Source organism: Manacus candei, unplaced genomic scaffold (assembly GCF_025592945.1).
Source record: "Manacus candei isolate 608988 ecotype Guabito, Panama unplaced genomic scaffold, ASM2559294v1 h1tg000014l, whole genome shotgun sequence".
NCBI lineage: Eukaryota > Metazoa > Chordata > Aves > Passeriformes > Pipridae > Manacus > Manacus candei.
This window is the reverse complement of record NW_026138062.1, coordinates 65,716,198-65,730,478: the sequence shown is the minus strand read 5'-3', so window position 1 is coordinate 65,730,478 and position 14,281 is coordinate 65,716,198. Positions and strand designations below refer to the sequence as shown.

Genomic DNA, 14,281 nt, shown 5'->3' with positions numbered 1-14,281 from the left:
TTTGGTTTTGTGAATTTTAATTGACTTTTCTACACTTCTGGACTACTGTCCTTCTTTCTTCATTTAAAAATTCAGGTTTTGAGAAATCAGATTAAGCCTTTGTGTTCTACCCATCATCAGTCAGCAATGACTAATGCAGTGGGGTGGGAGTGCACTTCATTGGCCTCAACACAGTGTCACTGAGTGGCATTAGGTGGCATAACTGCTGCACACCTCCTCAAGTGCCTTGTCCAGCTCTCATCTCTTGGTGTCCCTCATAAACTACCCATGGTGAAGGCTCTCAGAGCACAACAACTTGCCCTACTACCAGTACTTCAGAGGTGCCTTTTTTCTTGGAAGAGCTATCAAACCCCTCTGTGTAAACCTCACAGCCTCCCCCTCTGTAACATTCAGACTCTGCTTGCCTTCAGCAGATGGTCCCTGGCCCCCAGCCCCTCAACTGTAGTCTGCAAGGTCACTCAGGAGTCAAGGTGGAGTTAGACAGTCTGTCCTATTTTACAGCTGACAGTTCCTGTTGGGTGACGGGCACCAGAAAGAACCCGGACCAGAAAATAAAGTTAATGATTACAGATCATAGAATCTTAACTGTAAATGGTGGGTTCTTCCTCGTATGTCAAATATTTATTTCCCTCTTCTCATGTCAGCTTCCACCACGAGGACAGGTGAGCGGCTCCATAGGCAGGAACTGCATGGATCAGAAAATTGGCCAGCTGTTTGTGCGTCCAAAGGCAAGTTAAGTGGCTACCTTCTCCTGGAACTTCAAATTACCAGATCGGGTTTAATACTTCTAAGTTCACCTGAGGAAGTCTTAATCATGGTGAGTTAATCATTCAATGCACATCTGACCAAGGCCCTTGGCAGTGAAAAATATTCCAAAGTGCTTTTAGTAGATGGATGTTATTGCTTTACAGTGTAGAGTGACAAACAATATATTAAAAAAGACACTGTATGCAACTAATTATCAATCAGGAATGTGAGGTTAGGGAAAAAGGTGTTGGAATGCAATAATGAGTACAGAAAAAGCAGCATTTAGTGTAATAGAAAAATCAGTGCACCAAAGATTCAATTCTGCAAGAGCAGGTGTTCTGCAAGTTAGATGTCTTAAACTCGTCACTACTTTTAAGAACAATGTTGCATATCATTCCATTTTGAAATTCTATTATTATAAACATGAAAAGATTTATTTATATAACATGATCTACACAAAAAGAGTAAGACTAAAACTTTGGACCATCACAGATACATATAGGTATTAAAAGGACACTTGCACAACCAATATCTTTTTTCATATGTTTCTTGTCTGTCACCAGTTTTAGGTGTGCACTGTATATTTGTAGAAAGCTTATTTGATGGGAAAAAATGTGAAACTGAGAAGGAAACTATTTTCATAACAATGCTCAATCATTTGCTTCAAAACTTTTAATTAAAATTTAAAATAAAAGGCACATTTTTCCTTGTTCAAAAAAATGCTGAGAATTGCAGTAAAGAAAATGAGGACTTATATCTCTACAGAATTCCTTTAAGCTTCACTTTACCTAATCAAGTCAAAAGTATAAGTTATCCATGAAGAACAAAATGTTACATCTGATTCAAAGAAACACTAGAGTTCTAAATGTATTGTGGTTCATAGTTATTTAAATATTTCAAAAAATTACTATAAAAACCTTAATAATACCATTACCATTAAAAAAATCTATTAAGCTTTTCAAGTCATATTCACTTTCTGTGATGTTTTGCAAACTTTCCATCTTATTTTGGTACAATATTTCAACTCTATACAGTCTTTTTTGTGAGTTTACAATACAGTAACAGTAACAACAAAAATAACAATAAAACCAAATTCTTGAAGTCTTCTGTTTTCACTCTTTTCTTGAAGCTCCAATTATTTGTTTTCTTCCTTTCCAAGACTATAATTATGCTATTCCAAAGGAAAGATTTTACATGTGTTTGCTGTGAGCAGTATTTATACATATGGTTTCTACTTCACTGTATTTTATTTTTCAAATCTGCACTGCCAAGAAACTGCACATTTGCAAAAAACATAGAATTTGATGACTCCTTTACAATGGCCCAAATTAAACATTAAAGTTTGTGCGAAATACCATCTACACGGAGTACAGATGAACAAATTAAGGCCTGAATACTGCCAGTCAACACACAGAGACAGCACTGCTATACTGATGTTCACACGGAGTTCTACTGAATTTCAGTGAATCTCATTACATGGTTCCACATGCTCAGCCATCTGTAGGATGAGGGTTTGACTTTGCTGCTTAGGAGTCACTGATGAGCTCCAGGCCTACCATCTTGCAACAAAGCCCATGAAGACAAACTTCACCAGCTGCAAAGGCTGTATCTGTGCTGTATTCATTGCAGGATCTTAGATTCAGGCTGGATATTAACAGACAACATCAAAATGATTGTGCTTTGATCTAGCAGCTGTTATCATCCATGAGTTCTAGCAGAGGAGCGTGCTTTTATCCCTCATGAAGGTAACACCTAAAAGCATGCAAGACACACTTTAAATAATGGGTGATTTAGTATCCAGTTGATTACCTGCCATTTTTTATCAGATTTTTTTATTCACATTAAAAAGGGTTAATTTTTCTAGAATGTATCCCAAAAGAAGGCATCATCCATTTTCATTGGGCCAAGATATGATCATGATCAGAAGTTAGTGGGGGTAGAAAAAGCCAATCTTAACATAAATGAACTATGAAATACTTTCTACACCACAAAATCAACATTATTAAGTGCTAGGGAACTATCAAGCAGGACAACTAAAAATCACATTCAAACTAATTAAACCAATCCTATTCAAGTTTCTCTTATGTTCATCCATTAAAGTTTATAATTAGCTAATAACATAAGAAACAAGGGGGATTGTTTTTCAGTGTCTTTCCCATTAACCTAATTTACCAGAATAGCTATGCTCAAAGTAACAAAAATTTAGGTTTTGTGTTCTTCAAGATTATCTACAGCATTTTAGCATGTCTAAATCTGTATACCTTTGCTGCTTACTTCTAGATATAGCACATTGTTTTGCTGTTAAAAATAGCCCTCTTTATTAATCACGTACTCAGTACAATGGCGACACACTGTCTGTTCTAGTCCACATAAAGTGTCGTATCTTCTAGCAAACAACACCCTTGAGAAGAAAATAAACCTGAGGTAACTATTTACAGTGATTGGCAGCAAGTATTTCATGGTTTTTGTTTATTTCTACATCGGGAAGAATATTCCATCTGCCTTAAAGATAAAACTTTAGCACTGGAATAACATGCCACTTGTAATATGGTGTACAATTGGAAAATACTGCCAAAACCTCAGCTGCCATAACTCTCTATAGTCTTGCAATTGTTAGGGATATGGTCCCAGAGCATAAAATGCTACAGGATAAAATAGGATGCAATATTGTGGATTGACTCTTTTTTTTTTTTTGCTATATGTATAAGAAAGAGTAACTTTTCCAGAAGTTCTTATCCACTTTTCCCTAGAAATGTGGAAGTAGTGTATTGCTCAAAGCACTATTTTTGAGGCTGGCTTTTAGTTTAGCTAGAAACATTTTTGGATAGGCAGCAGAAACCCATGCTACAGTTCACAGAAGTTAAACATCCAGATCAGAACCAGTATCTTTACACAAGATTTGATTTCCTACTTTTTAAAAATAATGTCATGAATACACTGTGATCCTAAAACAAAAATTGAAAAGGGCAATGAATATTCTTAGCAAGGAAAAATAATCTGCCTTCATTTTTTACTTCACAGAAATGAAAAACATTTACATTAGAATTAGCCTGGAACATATTTTCAGCAATAAAATTAGACACTAAACCAGAAACTTAATGCAATAATAGTGAAGATGTCCTCTGTTTTTCACAGATCACACTACACAGACTGCAGACTACTATAAAAAATAGATGATGGTAAGTATTTGAGGGAAGTAAACAGACGGTCCAAGCCCACTAATCCAACATGTAATAACATTTGCCTGCAAATCAGGAACACATAGCTATAACTGATGTGCTGAAAGAAAGGAAACACAGAATATTTATTGAGATTTCTACCAGAGACCATTCGGATTTGATGTTATCTCAAGATAAATTCGACAGAACATCTATTTTGCTCTAACTTACAAAGACAATATTAATTTAAAAACAATGTCACTAGCAGATGTTAAACCAGTGAATCTACCTCTACTTAGAATGCGTAAAAGAAAAACTATGTAAAAAATTTAGAAGTTGTAAACTTCTATTTTTTTTCCTTTTATTACCAATCATTAATCTGAGAGATGTCACCCAACATGTTGTTTATTTAGCTCTTGATCTTTATTTGTCATAATTTTATAGATGATTTTTAATTTCTCCTTGGGAGTTGTTTATAGAGTTACTGAAGTAAATGCTTTTATGGCTTTTAGGCCTAACAAATCTTTACCCCACAAACAATCATATTTGTGTAAAAACACCTGCAGGACTGGACACTAAAGGATTTAGCTCATATTTTTTCCTAAGAAAGCTAGCCCCAAACCAAATCTCTTTCTCTGCAAAGAAACTTGTGCTTATTCTTGATCAGATTTTTGTGCCTAGTGCTAACTGATACTCAAATACTTGAGTTTATCCCTAAAGCATGAGACAGAAAAAAATTTACATGTAGTACAACAAAACCTCTGTTAAATATAGCTATGCACAAAGAAAATGGTTTGCTAATACAATCCTTTATGAAAAATTTAACCTAATATTACTGTAATATATAAGCTGAAAAGCAAGTATCATTGATCCATTAGAGGACCTTCTTTAGAAAAGTAATAGAGCTGAGAATGAATCCTGCAAATTTGGGTTGGTTTTACCCTTTCATGATTCTATTGACAAGCCTCAGAAGTAGGATTTCTGCCATACATGATGATGATATTTTAATATCAACAAGCCTTACTATAAAGTATTGCAGTTTACCAGCACAGATCACCTCATAGTTAGAGACTAAAACACTTTTTTTGCTGTACCATATGGTCTGGTACAGAGAAATTAGCCACTACCTTTTGCAGTTATTAAATTGTTCTTCTGTTTCCAGGGGGGAATCAGGTAGGTGATTAGAAGTCCTAATCATTGAGATTATCCATGCAGGAAATGTACCACCTAGCCATTTTTTCATCTTCTTTAAGTGGAAGAAGTACCTGCAATACGGAAAATTGCCCAGAGGGCAGCAGCGTGGAGGTGAAGGGTTGAGGGTGTAATTGTTTTTGCTGCCTACTGGTGCCTGGTGGTTTTGGTGCTGTGTTGTGGCAGGGCCAGGCTCCCTTTATGCCAGGGCCTACATGGAAAGAAAAGATGGTGACAACCACAAAGCACTTGGATTTGCCCTTAAGAGCAAGGTCCTTCTTCCAGGGGACTGCAGAGGAAAGAAGAGGGAGTAAGCTAGAGAACGGATGAGGATAATTTCATAGAACCATAGGCTATCCTGAGTTGGAAGGGACCCACAAGGATCATCTTGTCCAACTACTGGCCTTGTGCAGGACAGTGCCAGGAATCACACCATGTGCCTGAGAGCATTTTCCAAGCACTTATTTCACATGGTAAATATTCTCTTGACAGAATCGCTCTTGGAGCCCTGGGGCACATACTGGACCAGCAAAACCTTGAGACAGAGAGACCCACATCAGGGGGGAAAGACTGCCTACACCTTGTGCGAGAGGGGAATACTGCAGCTGGGTAATCCACTGCATTCTTGCAGGCCAGAGATGCCTCAGCAGCTCCCAAGTCCAGGAGTTGCAGCTGCACTAAATCATCAGTTTCCCTATCTAACCCCAATTTAGCACCAATTTTCTAACACTAAGGTGAATCCATGCAACTGAATCTTCACCTGCTTAGTGTGTGGGTGCACGGCCATACAGGTGGGATTACATTCTCCACACAGCCAACCAACATTACATCACTGTCCTAAAGCATTTGCAACTTTATGAAAGGGAAGAAATTCAATATCTCTTTATTTGTAGCAAGAAGCCAACTTCTTGCTGGCTATTTTTCACAAGAAGAATCTCTGACAATCATGCAGAGCAAGCAATTGCTAATTAAGCTAATCATTTGGAGACAGGCAGATCTATAGACATCATCAGGCACACCCTGGTGCTGTCTCTGCTAGTTCTTCCCTCCATTCTCCTGTAAAGGCTGTTCTACCTTTTTGCTACCACTAGTTGCTTTGTTTTTCCATGGTCATGTCAGTGTAAGAACAAAGGGTATGTACACAGGGAAGGAATGTTGGGCGCTGTTAAGATAAGGAAGGGACAAACAGTTTCTTTTCTCAGAATGTACAAACCTTACTTTTTTAATGATTTCCCCATAAATCCAGAGTTTATTCAAAATGCACACACACTGACCAACAGCAACTCCCATAAACAGACTTGGTTGTTCTTATTAAGTGGGAACTGTGACTGCTCCTCAGTTTAGTCCAAAACACATCTCTCTGCCCCTGACATGGGCAGTGAGAGCAGCCTCTTCCATAACTTCAGTGATACATTTCCTGCTTATTGCTCTAATCTGTCTGTCCTTGCTGTGGGTTTTTTTGGCAAAACACTTAAGAAATGTATAAATATTTTTTACGCACAAATATTGAGGGGGTTTTATGGCCTTATTAGGCCAAATTTATCTCAAGCAGAGTTCTTTGTATTCACACAAGACAATAAAAGGTTACTGAAACTTGACCAGTTTTTGTCAAGAAACACAAATTTCTGGATCACAGGACATTTTGCCTTCAAAGAAGACATATCAAGTAATTCTGAAAGCTGCTGTACAGAGCTTAATTTAATAGTGACTCAGGAGATGATGTCTCTAGTGAATTTAGGCCTACTTCTGGAAGTTCTCTTTGACATAGTCCCACAGACCTTTGAAAGGAAATTGGGACCACAGGAACAGAACATTTGCATTAGGTTACTCAAGATCTTTCCAACCTTACCTATTCTGAAGAGAGTGTTAATCTAAATAGTAGTCTTGTTTACATTATGTGAATCGAATCCCCTCACATGGGCCCAAAGGTGAAAAATTTGGAATCAGCTACTGGCTTATCTTGCTAACAGGTGTTCTCCAGTTAGACACAGGGCTGACCAGAGTGTTTGTTTAGAAAGTATGGTCACGTTTTGGCCCCTCATTTTCAGTATGTAGTATTAGGCCACACAAGCAAGTGGCCGGTGAATAAGTCTGTATGGGGAGGTATCCTAATAGCTCTTCTGAGGGAATTAGCTTTGCCTTATGGCGTGGGTTATATTATTTTTTCCCCTACACATTGAACCCAAATTTGCCATTAATAATCAACAGGTTTTCCTGTGTCCCAGCTTTTGTAAACTGCTTTTCAGAAACAGAGAGCCCGACTCCTTCAACATTAATCAGCCAGAATAAGAAACACCATGGAATAAGAAGTCAATGTTAAGTAGGCATTAGAGACTCCAAAAGCTGTTAGCATTATCTGACTAATAAGCAGTGGTCAGGAAAGTGTCACTTTGTAGGCTGATAATACCATCATTACTTTGAAGTGGTGCACGCACCAGCAGAGAAGGAACACTGCTGTTTCTAGAACAACAAAGGCATCCTGCACACGCTAAGGGAGAAAGCAGACATGAAACCAGATGAAAGAATAGAAGAGGGTTTTCTGTTTTACTAAGCTACCAGAGTACCAAAACTGTACATATGAGGCAAAGGAAAACAACTGCACACACATAAGGAAAAAGCCAAATGTGTGGGATTCTAGTTGCTGCTGAATGCTTTATTCCTCTGGATCAGCACCAGTATGTGAAAGAACACAGCAGAGAGCAGTGGGAATTCCTCCAAGACTAAAAGGAAGATAGGAATTATTAATTAGAACTTGAAATAAAGTGTGTGGACCTATAAATGCAAAAATCCAAACAGAAGTCTATGAACAGAGAGTGAAAGGTTAATCACCCCTGGTATTGTTATTCAAATTACCTGAGAGCTGGAGTGAGGCACTGTTCAACCTTTGCATGGGTAGGCAAAGCTGACCCACAGATAGCTGGCAATGGTAGCCTCATTAAAACTTGCTTTCTGGTGTTCTAAAACACTTCAGGGTAATAGCTATATAGGTTTGCCCTTCAGTCAAAGCAACATAGTTTTCTGCTTGGATGGCATTGACAATTTATCTTTGATTCTTTTAATGTTGAATACCACCTATGACAGAAAAACAGATCATTTCTTAGTATAGCACATCTTGTACTAGGCTATTTGAACTTCTATTTTCCATGACTTAGAGGGGAAGAAAAATCAGAGAAAGACAGACAAACAGAGGGCAGATTGCTTTTCAGTTAAAAGTTCAGGAAATGTTTTCCCAATCCAGGCAGATTATGCTGGTAACTGAGAAGTTGAAGAATCATCATTACGATAATTTTTTCCCTTTTTCATTCCTTCATTAGTCCAGAGATAGCAATGCCCCTGTGGGGCCTCACTTCTGATTCTCTGAGGAAAGCTGAGCAGTCTTCAGAGCCACAAGATGAGACAAAGCTGCAGCTATGAAGAGTGGGGCAGAAGCTTTGGCATCTTTCCCTCCCACAAACTTTTATTAGAGGTCAAGCAAACTACTGAGGCCTGCTATTACAGAGATGAAAGAAGAACAGTTTTGTGATACTGCTGATATATGCAAATAAATAAATGAAATAGGAAAGACAATTGAGACTCCTCGATTCCAGTTAGGAAAACACAAAATGACAGCTTTCACAACAGACTGTTCCTGGAATGCTTTTCAACCTTCTGACCTCAAAGTCTTACAGTCCAGGAAAGGACAGTTTGTTACACAGTGCCTGAGTTCAGTGACTATACAGGCTTTAGATAGCAGGAAATTCATTCACCTCCCTTTTTTGCCCTCCAGCATTCCCAGGTAGTTTATTAGGCGGTGGTGTGTCATGGTTTAGGAATGGTACTCCCCAGTTTAGTGCTCCCACTAAGAGTCTCCAGACCACACTGTCCCTTGCTGGTTCCTCCCTCCCCCTCCTCATGAGGCGGGATGGAGAGGAGAATGGGAGATGAGAAAGGTAAAGATCCTGGTTGAGATATGAGCAGTTTACTGGAAACAGCAATGAGATAAGAAAACAAACAGTAAGGGTAACAATACTAATGAAAGAAGGTACAAGAAAGAGGCGAAGATTCACACTGAAACTCCCTGACAACAGAAGATACCTCACTGCTCCCTCTGCTACACTATGTCAACCCCAGAAGAGACTCCCTTCCACCCACCCCTGGCAATGATGTAAGGTGGTATAGAATAACCTCTGGGTTCAAGCCATGCCCCCTCCTGGTTACTACAAAAATTAACCCTGTCCTGGCCGAAACCAAGTGTAAGGTGATAGATAAAACCACATAAAAGAAGAAAAAAGGCTCCTCATAGTTTCCTGGAAAAACCCTGCACTTCAGAAGACATTCCCAGAAACTGATAAAAGGATTAAAATGAAGAAAGAAGTGATAGGGAGACAACATGGCCTTTTTTTGGGAACATCCTGGCCACCGGGAACACATGAAGTGGACCCTTGGGCCTATTTCATCAGTCTATCACCCCAAAATTAGTTTATTTACTATAACCATTCAAACTGCCTAAAGAAAAAGGTATAAAAAGAGGTTGAACTTAAACAAAAATCAGGGAGATGTTCCATCCATTCTGTGGAGGTAACCAATGGGCTACCTTTTTCTCCCTCCACCTTCTCGGGATGCCTTGGGATGAGCGATCACTTTATACATATACACTGATTTTACTTTTGCTCCATAGTACTTTAAAATTTTTACTTATTCTTTGTTAGTTCTTTTGTTTTAGGGAGGGTGCTTAAGCTTTGCTTTACTTATTCTTTGTAAGTCGTCTTATTTGTAGGCTGCTTTTGCTTTAGGGCATGGCTTAATTTTTAGCTTTAAGTTTGTAAGTTATTTGTAAGTTGCTTTAAAGCCTGTGGTTTGTGAGTGGCTTTGCTTTAGAGTTTTGGCTTCAGTTTTGCAGTATTAATATTCTTTGTAAGTTGCTTTGCCTTAGATCAAGGCTCATGCCCAGCCTTGCTGTTGTTGCTACATGGTTTCAGCATAACTTCTGCAGTTAAACATTATCACAAACCCTATAAGTTGTCACAAATTTGTATTAATAAGCATGTTTTTTTGTGAACTGTTAGAGTGACTCTGTTTCTGGTTGCTGACAGTTTCGTCGACAGCAAAATAACTCATAGGAAAAACTTGCTGAGGGGTTTTCCTACAGCTATTAAAGGCAGTCCTTATTTAAAAAGGTATCAAATGTCCTGTCTGTCTCAGTGAACCTGTTAAGGAAGAGTCTCATTAGGTGAGAAGCTAACAGACTGTTTTGGACATTAAAAGGCTTTCACCTCCTGGGGAACACTGACTGACAAAAAAATAAATTAATAGAGGTTGGGCAGAAAATTCGTCTTTTTTGCCCCTTTCCACGTGACACCAGGACATGGTGTTACAAAATCTGCCAATAAACTCCATGGTGCCCCTGGGAGCTTGAAAGATGCAGTCCACAGAATATCTCACACGTCAGAAATAAAAGAAAACCCAGACCTAGCTTTTACAGCCATTACCACTACAATAGAAAGTAGAAATTAGGAAGGACTTATAACCCAGTAAATGGATAAGTTTTAAAACAGCAAAATTAAATTTTGTGCCATCTTCTGATCTGAAGGATATTGCTAGGAATTTGTAGGGCAGGGAATTTATATTGCTTCCTAAAATATTCACATGGTTCCATTCAAAAAGCTATAAAGATGAAATTAGGATATGGAAAAAAACCCATACTAACCTGCATATTTTCCAATTTAAAATAAGTATTAAAGATTGCTTTTATTATTTCCCTCCACCAACAGAGAACTACTATACAGCCAAGAGAAGACAGAAGCTGCTACCTACTTTCTAAAATCCTCTTGAACTCAGGACCATTCTATGTCTTTTAATTAGAAAGATGTACTAAAGCACAAGGAAGCATAGCAGCTTATTAGTTGCTTCTCTCCAAAGTACAGATGATAGAACAATTTAGAAGAACATGCTGATATCTCAGCACACCTCACTCCAATCAGGTTTTTCATGACACAGGCACTAGAGCAAACAAACAGGCCCACGTGGCTGTAAGTTAACTTCTGCCTGCAATGAGCATCAGCAGATGAAAGGAGGGTACTCCCAGCTCTCTGAACAACCCGTTTTCTTAGCCTGTGTTTGTAGGAGAGGTTTGTTACCATTAACTTAAGAAAGTGATATTAAGATGTAAATAATGCTTTGCATAATTGTACTTGTTTGCTACAGAAGAACTATGCAGCAACATCTGTGCCCAAATTTCCCATCCCCACCTTCTGTAGATGGCAGATGCCTATGTCTTCTGCCTTCCTTTCACTCAGCACAGGCCACAGGTCAGCCTTTGCCCCCTCATTTTCCACCAGTCCCTCCTTCCCCCTCACAGCTGTTAGCATCCTTCTGCATCATGTACATACAAGCAATTTGAAACCCAGTTGGAATGTCCACAGAAAAGTAAACAAATGAAGCTTGGATATTAATGTACTGCCCTTTCAAGCCTTTTTTTCCCTATTGCCACAACCCCTGTCTGTATTAAGTTCTAGTTGGAATTTAAGGAGATTTTTTACTGACACGGGGATATGCTAGATTAGGGGTCTTTTGCAACATCAGGATATCTCATGTCACTTTATACTTACTCCTGAATAGGTAGAAGTCCACCTTTCATAATCCATCTCATTTAATGACATTTTAGCCTATACTGTAATCCAAAATGCTCTTTTCAGCAGGAAATACTTTATAAGGTCTACATCCTGCCATCAGCCCAGGCACTGATCTCCCACTTGAAAACAGTGGAGAAATCTGTGTAAAATATCACTGTCAGGATATGGGTAATCACTGATCTTTTTCTGGCCAGTAGTAGGAGTAGAAATATGCTGGTTTTCTCATATTTAGCAGTTATTTGGCCTGAACTCATTATTTACCTGTATAGTATTATTTGAAAAAGCTTGTTTTCTTCAGATCCCTAAAGGGGAAGAGATCCATGCCAAGTCTACCCACACATAATTATATGTTTCTACAGCAGAACTGTTGTTTTTTTTTTAAAGTCACTTTTTTCAGTCCAGGGATGGAGAAAAATCTGTCTCCTTGCCAATTCCGGGAATCCAAAAAAAAAAAAAAAATCACTAATTTGAGTTCCATAGAAAATGTTGTCATCTGTCAAAATTATTTATTCATTTACCAGCTACTTACAAGAGGCAAGATTACTGCATTTTTTTCTCAGACCTAAGCCTCTAGTAGCAAATAAATTGTAATGGATATACTGACAAGACAGTGAGAAGACAAGGTTAGCAAGGTTTCATGGAAATATATTTCTCCAAAGGCACTCTTAGGTCATCCCTGTCAACTGTTTATTGGTTTGTATTAAAACATTTTGTAAAAGCACTTGAAGAGATCAAAAAAGAAGACATCAGTATCTAATCACATTTTGTGATCTACATTTTTTAAAAAAATTCAATTACCACTTACAGTCAGAAAGAGTAAAAGAGCAAAGAAAGGGAAGATCTCCCAAACCCTAATTTCAAGTCTGTAGCACCAAATGGTGGTGTGATTTTAAGCTGTACTTACTATCACTGCTTATTATGAGCTTAACAGCATTAAAGGGATGTGTGGAGCTGGAGGAGTGAAGAAATTTCTTCTGTTCACTTTCTGAAGGTATATGCTTACTTGAGAATATCAACTTTCATTTTTAACAAGTTACTAAACCTCACAATTATAGAAAACCTTTAGAAGTATGTCTTCAGCACAAAGAAAATTAAGGGCATGTTTAAAAACTTGGTTTTTACTAGAGGAAATCATGGGAGGGAATAGCTGACAGATGTTTATAGGACTGAGTTTAGCAGTGCAGGATCTATACTCACTTCTCTCCATCTGCAAAATAATCTTTCTGAAAGCAGAATTCAAAAAGGAGAAAGTAGAAGATATGTTGAAACGGAAAAAGGAGGTAACTGAAGGAAACCTTACTCTGTTATTCAAGAAAAGAATCATAGAATCATTTAGGTTGGAAAAGACCTATAAGATCACCAGCTCAAACCATCAAATACAAACAGTGGTATCTTCTGTTCTGTGTTTCCCTGTTCTTTTGCAGCAAATGGCCCAGATTATCAGAGGTAGATGTTATACCATGGGAAGAACACATCTCTGACACAAGGAAAAGGATGTTGTCTGACAAGACACGCTGCATCAAAGTTGACACCAAATCATTTGGTAAACCAAGATGAAAAAGAAGTGCAGCTCATGCAAAGAGATGGATTTTTTTGTAAGAAATAAAATAAATTTTAAAGAAGTTTTACTTATCCAGATTCACTAGCCTCACCAAAATTCCCAGCTGTGCATCAAAAGTAGTTGTAAAGGCCAAGAGAATCAGCTTCCTGCTGCATATGGACTTCTACTCACGCAAACGTAACAGACACAAAACCTCCCATGTGCCTTTTAGCATACAGTTAGTTACTGAAAAAGACGGAATAAAACCTGTGGAAACAGGAAAGGGGAAACAGAAGTGCTTGTATCACATCAAATTACAATGTTTTTCTACATACTTTATTCTTGCTTTCCAGTTGATTTAGTGAACAGCACTGGCTCTCACACAATCTAAGAAGAGGTTGAGCTGCATGGCTGGGAACAGGAGATGCAAGACAGGTCCGTCTTTCGGTGGCAGTGATGTACTGGGTCTGCTCATCTGAGCTGACTGAAATGCTACTTCATCTCTCACAGTGCAAAATCAATTGGAGTGCCAGGAATCATTTTCCTAAACCACTTAGGCTGCGTAAGAGCGCATCTGCACATTTCCTTTATAGCTTTGAACAAGCCCCAGTTTAAGCCATTAAATGAATACCTGAGGTAAGAAAATCTGGCCAGCTGAACTTCTCTCATCTTGCAGCATTGCTAGAAGAGACACTTTCTTAATCAGACAGAACAAACACTTAAAAAGTGAGGGTATTTTGAATTAACTCACAGGTTTTTTGTATGGAGGCTGTAGCTCGTTCTTACTCAGAAAATAGATGAGTCAGTTAAGGATATCTATACCTTCTACCAACATTTCTTGTCTGTGCAGCACAGCTGGCAAAAGAAGGATGTGTGCTCATGCTTGCAGCTCTTGTTACTCCACCAGTTTACACAAAATACCCATTTCTCACTAGGGTGGTAAAAGCCTAGCTTTTGTTCTGCTGCCTCTATTGTGAAAATGAACATTGGGAAATGAGACATTTGCCTGAATGCACTCAAAAGTCACTGAACTG

At 38.3% G+C, this 14,281-nt stretch overlaps 1 long non-coding RNA gene across 2 annotated transcripts; it reads left to right on the top strand.

The window, feature by feature from the left end:
- The first annotated feature begins 640 nt into the window (after nt 1-640).
- Nucleotides 641-13,959, top strand: LOC127467634 (uncharacterized). 2 transcript variants are annotated; one of them, XR_007903229.1, is made up of 3 exons: nt 641-817; nt 3,883-3,926; nt 13,132-13,959. It is a non-coding gene; the product is annotated as an uncharacterized LOC127467634 (long non-coding RNA). The 2 variants fall into 2 exon arrangements; XR_007903228.1 differs by lacking the exon at nt 13,132-13,959 and adding an exon at nt 8,411-8,885.
- The last annotated feature ends 322 nt before the right edge of the window (nt 13,960-14,281 follow it).